Raw genomic sequence first — 8,377 nt, 5'->3', positions numbered from 1 at the left:
ATTTCTTTTCAAAATTTCCAAGAATTAAGCATAGCCTAAAATAATACAAAAGAGCAATAAAAGCTTCAATTATCACTAAAAATTACTAAAAGGGGCATGAAGAAATAGGTTAAAAATCTAATGTGCTAAATGAAATATCATCATCTTTTGTGATGTTTAGATGAGAAATGACCAAGATTTCTACTCCTGACACCCATGTAAAAACTAGTATAAATGGTTAAATACACCCCTTGTAAAAGAATGAAAACAGGTGAAAGAAGCAATATAAATAATGGCAATTTAGAACATGTGTTAAACTAGTTATTTACGACCGTTGATGTAGAATCAATCAGATGGATCAAATGTATTGTATCTTTTCATATTAAGTTATTTTGATATGATTATTAAATGAATCATATTTCAGTTGATTAAAATTTTCGTATTTCTAGTTGGACCACCCATAAGTACGAAACAGAATCCATTCTTGATAAATTGCTTGGTCATCTTTATGAGAGGATTTTTTCACTTCTTTAATGGTCAAACAAATAGAAATAGGTTAAGCAAGTTGAAACCCTCCACCACCTGTTTACTAAGTATTTATGTTATTTTTGAATCTAATAGGAAGTGGGTGTTTGGTAAACCAACTTAATAACTTAAAGTGATTTAATAACTTAATTTAAATCATTAAGTAAATTAAGTATATTTAATAAAATAATTTAATGGTATTAATTAAAGTAAAAAACAACTTTAAATAATAAGTAAAAATAATTAATTAATTTTTAAGTTCATATTTCATTTTATTTTTTTATCCTTATTTGTTTTAATTATCTTTACGATCTCTTTTGCTATTCCATAATTTTTGTTATTACTCAATTTCCTTTACCCTAATTATAATTTACAATAATAAATATATCAATTTGATAATTTAGAATAAATTTTAAGTTAATTTTATTAAATAATCTTAATACATAAAGTATGAATTAAATAATAAGTTTTAAATCAACAAGTTAAGCATAACTTAACTTAAAATAATTTAAGTCATTAAGTAATAAGTATTAAGTTTTACTAAACACATTTTAAGTTGTGTTAAAAATTATTAACAGGATACATTTGTGTCATAAATTTTCAAACTCCAGTTTTTTTTTTTTCATTTATTAGATAGTTAAACTCTGTAATATGTTTGAATTTGAGATGATACCATGAGCACTTATAGCAATCAACATTATTTGCAATTCAATATTCAGATATATTTTCTATTTTCATTTTTAAAAACAATTTTTTATTTAAAATATAAAAAAATTTAATAAAAAAATAGGTACATACTTTATATACTTAAAAAAAATTTAAACTTTAAACATTTTTTTTACTTGTTCAAATCTTTAAAATTTTATTTTATATTTAGAATATATACTTACATTTCATATTATGTTTTGAATAACAGAATAAGAGCCTTTTTTTAAAAAAAAAATGTATATATATATATATATCCCAACCTACCATAGTTTTTGAAGCCAATCTTCAATTTTATTGGACAGCATCTTACTTATAATTTATGCCATTGATTATTTTGATTATTTTAACCCCACATAAACATTGTCAAACCAAATTTCAAATAAATTCTTTATTTAAAATGTTATTTAATTTTTTTTAATTTAAAAGAAATTTATGTATAATAAGATAGAAATAGATTCTAAAATTATAAAAGAAAGTCATTACAAGTAAGACATTCATTGGAACCACTCATGTATAATATTCTTTAATAAGTTTGATCAACTATGAGTCCACCAGCATAGAATATGAATAACTATTGAACAATAATAAGTAATAACCTTCTTTTTTTCCATTTTTTTTTCTTTCAAAATTGTAAAATATTCGTTGGGCATGCTATACAACATATTCTTATTGGATTTGTGGCTTAGAAGGGTGTGCAGGCTGAGGGACCCCCATGGGACATTTTCATTCACATATTTTTCTTTTTGTGTACGAAAGGACACATTCACACCAACATTTCTTCCTGGGGACAGTTTGGCTTCGCTTTACAGCTTGGGTTTTTCATGTTTCAGAGTATTTTCATTTTCTTGGTGGAGGCTCGATCTGTTTGTTGCAACTTGCACAAATGGTCTTCATCATCAATTCATCATCCATCAATGTCATATTCAACATGTGGAGCCCATTATACATTAATATAAAAAGTTGTTTATATATATATATATATATATATATATATATAGTACCATAAATTTTGTATCCAAACAATCCAACAATAATAAGAAGTAATGGATAAAATTAATTTAATAATAGTTTTGAATATTACAATGATTGGGAGATAGAAAAAGAAGTTTCTTGTACTACAAAACGAGACTTCCACCTCCTACACTATTCATCTTAAAAAATGACTTCAATTCTTTTAAAGCTTTCATATTCTCTCCACTTAATTGAGAGGGAGATTGTAGTTTTGTCTTCATAGTGAATATTTTTTCGATCTTATACTATGAAAGTTTTTGTCATAATTAAGAGAATTTTATCATGTAAGTACTTTTGTCCATCGTTTCATTTATTATTTTATTTATTGCTTTATTTTCCTTTTATTATTATATTGAGGATATTACTTCGTAACAATAGTCGTCAAGTTTAGGACAATAAGTGATTACTTGTGTGGTTAGTACATGTCGAAGAAAATTATGTTAAAAGATCAATAAGAGCTTAAGGAATGTGGGTTTTAGGTAGGACCATTGTGACTCCACTTTCTTAGAGACCTTCCTAGTGCATTTAATACATAATCATTTGTTATTATTTTGAGTCACCGTTCACAATAAAAGTGAAATAAATGAAAAAAAAAAAATTGAAATAGAAAAGTTTAATGAAAGAAATTTTGGGCTATGGAAAATGAAAATGAAAGTTATTTTGAAGAAGGAAAATTGCTTAGAAACAATTGGTGAAAGACGAGAGAATGTTGAAGATAGAAAGTGGGAGCAAATGGATGAGGATGTTGTTTCAAGCTTGTATTTAGTAGTAGCAGATAATATATTGTCAAACATTTTACAATTATAGTTAAGAAACTTTTTTTGGGATACTTTGACAAAACTATATGAACCAAGTCGTTGCACAATAAAATCTTTTTGAAAAGAAGACTTTACACTCTTTAGGTTTCGAAAACTACTTCGATGATTGAACACGTCAACACCCTGAAAATACTATTCTCTCAACTATCGGCTATAGAGCATAATATAAAAGAGAAAGAGCGTGTTGAACTTCTACTTCAAAATCTACTTGATTCATATGATCATCTTATCATAAATGTGGCTAATGGTGCTTCGAAGATAATGCTAGTCTTTAATGATGTTGTGACTAATGCACTTGAGAAAGAAAGTAGGCATAAAAACAAGGAAGATAAAATATCATCTTCTCAACAAATCGAAACTCTAATTATTTCTAAAAGAAGATTAAGAGAATATGTGGTTCTAATGGGGGTCACAACAAAAACAGGTCAAAGTCCTAGGGTAAGAAGAAAGTTAAATGCTATCATTGTGAAAAGTAAGAGCACGTGAAAAATGAGTATTGGCACTGCAAAATAGGGGTAGAAAGAAACATGAAGGAGAAAGAATCTACATCATCAAATGCTTAGAGTTGTGTGGCAAGTACTTCGAATGAAGGTGAAATCTTTCATAATGAGGCAACAACTATTATAGAAGGCAAAAAAAGATTTGCTAAAGTTTGGTTAATTGATTCAACAACATGACACATGACTTCTCATAGAGAATGGTTTCACCAATATGAATCTAACTTAGGAAGATCAATGTACATGAGGAATAATCATGTCTTGGAGATTATTGACGTTGACTGTAACAAAGTAAAAATGGATGATGGTGTGATCCACAATATGCACAGGTGCGACATGTGAAGGGCTTAAAGAAGAATCTTCTATTAATGGGACAATGAGATGACATTGAATATGAATTCTATACCAAAAATAGAATCATGAAGGTTGACAAAGATACACTTACGGTGATGAAGGTAGAGAAGATTGTTGCAAATTTATACATGCAAAATGGGAGGATATATAAAGAGATGAAGACTTTTATTAGAAACTTTGAGAAAAATTGATAATGATGTGGCATTGTAAACTAAGTCACATGTAAGAAAATGGCTTGAAAATCCCATCTGATCAAAAGTTTCTTATGTTGGGATTGAGCCCCTAAAAGCAATACATAATGTAACAAAGTTAGACTTAACTATCCCTTGATATCATTTTGGTGTATTGACATTGATTTAAGCATTCAGTCAATGTCTCTTATATTGTACATGACTTGGGTGCATTAAGAGTCTCATGGAAGATACAAGTCATGGGTTTCTTGTAAGTGGATAAGTTGTTCATAGTTGGTTTGTGGATTTAGGCAATCCAGTAGAGACTGTAGTGCACCACCTCCTAATTGGAGGGATAACTTGTCTTGGCCATCGAGATGAGTTTCTCATAGTATGTGCACTAGTGTATGTGATGCACACTAGACAAGACATAATCATGACATAAGTCTATCAATTTTTATGATTCACGAAGCTACTATACTGCATTGACTTTCAACCTTAAGAGGATATTGAGCTTGTGCCAAAATCCATAGGAGGCTTTAACCTATGGGTGAGAACCTAAAATGGTCTTATCCCTATGGATTGGATCATTGTTGATGGAGATTGGTGGCAACATGTATTTTCAATAGAGGCACCATGATATCTCATGGGATTGAAATAGTGTCCCCTTAGGTGATCTAAAGGACACGTGATCATGAAATTTGTGGCCATAGTAATTCCTTTAGGGGAATTTGACATATACTCCTTGGAGTTAGAGTATGTCGGTTGATCACATAATAAGTAGGATTTGTAACTCAAGTATTTGAGAGGTAATCTTGATAGGTGATAGCACAACCTTATTAGATTACAAACACCAATTCATGGGGAGTCTACATGTAGTGAATAATAGGTCACGAATCTGAGCACTTGATGTCTCGTTGTAATATACATAGGGTACTGGAGTATAGTTGACTCTTTGGAGTGAGATGTTGAGTCAATTTTAGAACTTGATTATAAGGGATCCGGTACTCCTATGGGTCTCAATGGTCTCCAATCTAAGCTCATATTTCTTGATAGCACAGTTTATGAGGGTTTGGGTTTTTAGTTCACTTTTGTACATAAGGGTGTTTTGGTAATTATGTAAGGTTGCACAAAGATAAGTGAGTGATATATTTGGACAAGACTAATTGATTAATTAGAATTTTGTATGGTTAATTAATCAATTAGCAACCTTTTTGGGCTAGATTAAGTGACCCAAACCCATGGTGGGCTTAAGTCACTTAAGGCCAATAGGAAGCCTATAAATACCTCTTTAGGGGTTAGGGTTTCAGGGTCTTGCCATTTTTTTTTTCAGTCCAGAGAGAAAACCCTAACCTCTACCCTTGAGATCTTCTCATTTCAATACCTAGACACAAGGAAGATTCATGCACTAGAATCACACAGGTCGTATGCAAAAGAACTGCACGGGATGCACACAAGTCAAGTGCACGGGAGTTGCACACGATGTTCATAGGCTATGTGCATGGGATTCGCACAAGAAGCACACATGAGTAGTAGCATAAGGAGAGATTCTCCTATTTTTCTAGGCATGTTCTTTACGTAAGAAATTGATCTGGGAACATCTAGATCTAGGTATGAGCACTTTATTCTTTAGATCTATGTTTTCTATGATATCAATATTGGTTTTTGAATACCTGGTTTCTACTACGATAGATTTAGAGCCTAGGAAAGATTTTCATGCACCCCATGAGATCTAAGGGCAAGAGAACGAAGTAATCTGGAGTTCCTAATATCTTCTTGGACTCAAAAACTCTAAGTTTATCATTCTATGAGCACTATGTTATTAGTAAGCATCATAGATTAAAATTTAATAAATCTACTACAATAAGTAAGGGCATTTTAGACTTCATTCATTCTGATGTTTGAGAATCACTAATTACATTTCTCAAGAGCTCAAACAATCTGGTATTGTTTGTAGATGATTATTTTAGAAGATGTTAGGTATACCTCATTAAGAGAAAGTCAAATGTTTTTCAGTATTCAAAGCTTTTAAAGCGGAGAGAAAGCTTGAAATAGGAAAAAAGATTAAATGTTTGAGGATAGGCAATGGAGGAGAATTTTGTAACCAATCATAACGTAAGTGTAGACCCTCATTTTTGGTCTAAGTTTTTTTTATTTATTATTTTTTAAGCACATTTTTACCACATTTTAGGAGGTTTTGGCAACAAGCTATGCTATAGTGGGCTAGAAGCAGTGACCTTTACGGGAAGCAACAACATGTGACAGGTGGCATGGGAATATTTCGTAGGCCATTAGGGGGAGCGGGAGGTTGAGAGGAGTGGATGATTCTTGGAAAAAAAAAATCAACTGAGAAATGGAGGAGAAGAAAGATAGAGGAAAAAAAAAGAAAAATTTTGGGAGAACGAGGAAGATGTGGAGAGGAAAAAAATTTAAGAGAGTTGCAAACTGGTGCCGAAAGATAGCTTAAGGAAATCAGTTTGAGGGAGAAAAAAAAACCAGTTGAGATGAGGGAAGAGAAAGGAAGATGAGTTGAAAATTCCTGGAAAGATGGTCAATCATTTTTTTGTGAGTGAAAATGGTGAGCTGAGCATTAGAGGGAGCAATGAGGAACAAGAAAAAATAATAAAGAAGCAGAGAAGAAGCTCACGGGTTCTAGGGTTTCATAGAAGAGAGACCTCCAGCATCTCCCCTAAAGTAAGATCTTCATTGTGAAATTTTTTTTTTCCTTTCATCCACTATTATTGAGATTTGTTGCTGTTGATTTTTGGATGGTTCATGGATTCTTTTCCATAGTTAATGGTTCCTCTGTTGCTCCTACTTGTGTTCAAACATTGATCCAACTCAGTTTTACCTCGTTTGTGATATTTATAAACCCTTTTAATCCACATACAATTAAGCCCACTGACTAAGACATGAAGCATGACTTTTGATGGTTCATCTTATTTTCTTCATTTGTGCCCTATTTTTGCTATTTTCTCCTTACTCCTGTGTTTACACATTCTTGGTATGGGACCACACACTGGGATGTGAAACCATGGGATGATGAGACTGACAAGAAAGAGCTTGAGGTAGAATTAATCTCTGGAACCCAAATCGAGATTCGTTGCAAGACTGTAGCTGCTATACTGAACCAAATGTTTCCCATATGGGTTTGATTCTCTTTTGTGAATTTGGGTTTGGTTGAGAGTCTCTTGTTATCTTTTTGGGAAAACCAATATTAAGCATTTTGGATATTTGGGTTTGTTTATGCATTGATAGCATGTCGTGAGCATGGTGGGTTTGTGAAGAGTTGAAACTCCTTGAATTTGAATTTGACGAAGAGGTAAAAGCACATGTGTGAATCTTGCTAGAGTCTAGGCCAATCCAAACCAATGGGTGGCTTCTGTGCAACTCCAACAACATGTTTCTCACAAACAAACTTTCTTTTATTTGGAAGAGTTTATTCTTAGGCATGATGCTGCAAGTCGTGTCATAAAAATTAAGCGAATCTATTGTTGGCTGACAAAATGGTCTCTACTGACATGAATGCATTGGAGAAAGCATTTGATTCTGCAATTAAGCGATATAGACTAAGGGTAATTAGGGTTCTTGAGAAAGAATGAAGGGCGACATCAGTTGACAGTAAATTGAGCCCTCATAATTCAAGATTGGCATCATCACATCCTCAAACCCAGAGAAATGGCAAGCAACACTAGTCGTTTGGTTTTGATGAGATCTGTAGCAAAGCCGAGATAGTTCTCGACGGCGACGGTGACGAAAAACAAAGAGGTTTCACCATACTAAAAGTTCTCAGCTCTGAGAGTCATAGAGGGCGATGTGGTAGAGATGCTTGATAAGTGGGTGAAAGAAGGCAAATCTGTGAAGAAGTTTGATATGATTAGTTGTGTGAATCAGCTTCACATGTTCAAGAAGTACAAACACACTCACCTGCTTTGTCCTCAACAATGTCGCTATGTCAGAGCTGGCTGGGAAACACCCCCCTCTCCGTCATAAAAAAAGAAAAATTACTAGTTTTCTTGATTTTAACCTGGTAGTAGATTCTCTGTTCTTTATCATTTTGTGCCTAATCTTCTCAACAACAGCTGTTTTTGTGGCATCAGCATTAGCTGTGTTGATGACAGTCTCTATACTATTATTTCTAGGACTGAACATGTTAATGAACTGATGGTAAGAGTGTGTCTCCTGAACAACTTGTTTCTCTGCATTCACTTCCTAGGGATTCACCATGATGAAGCCATTGATGATTTGATGAGGTAGTTCCTTCTGATGCCCGTCTCCAGCCCCTCCATGTCCAACCCCAAAGCCTGTAGATCCC

The sequence above is a fragment of the Vitis riparia genome, chromosome 8 (assembly GCF_004353265.1).
Source record: "Vitis riparia cultivar Riparia Gloire de Montpellier isolate 1030 chromosome 8, EGFV_Vit.rip_1.0, whole genome shotgun sequence".
Taxonomy (NCBI): domain Eukaryota; kingdom Viridiplantae; phylum Streptophyta; class Magnoliopsida; order Vitales; family Vitaceae; genus Vitis; species Vitis riparia.
This window is presented reverse-complemented; position numbering follows the sequence as displayed.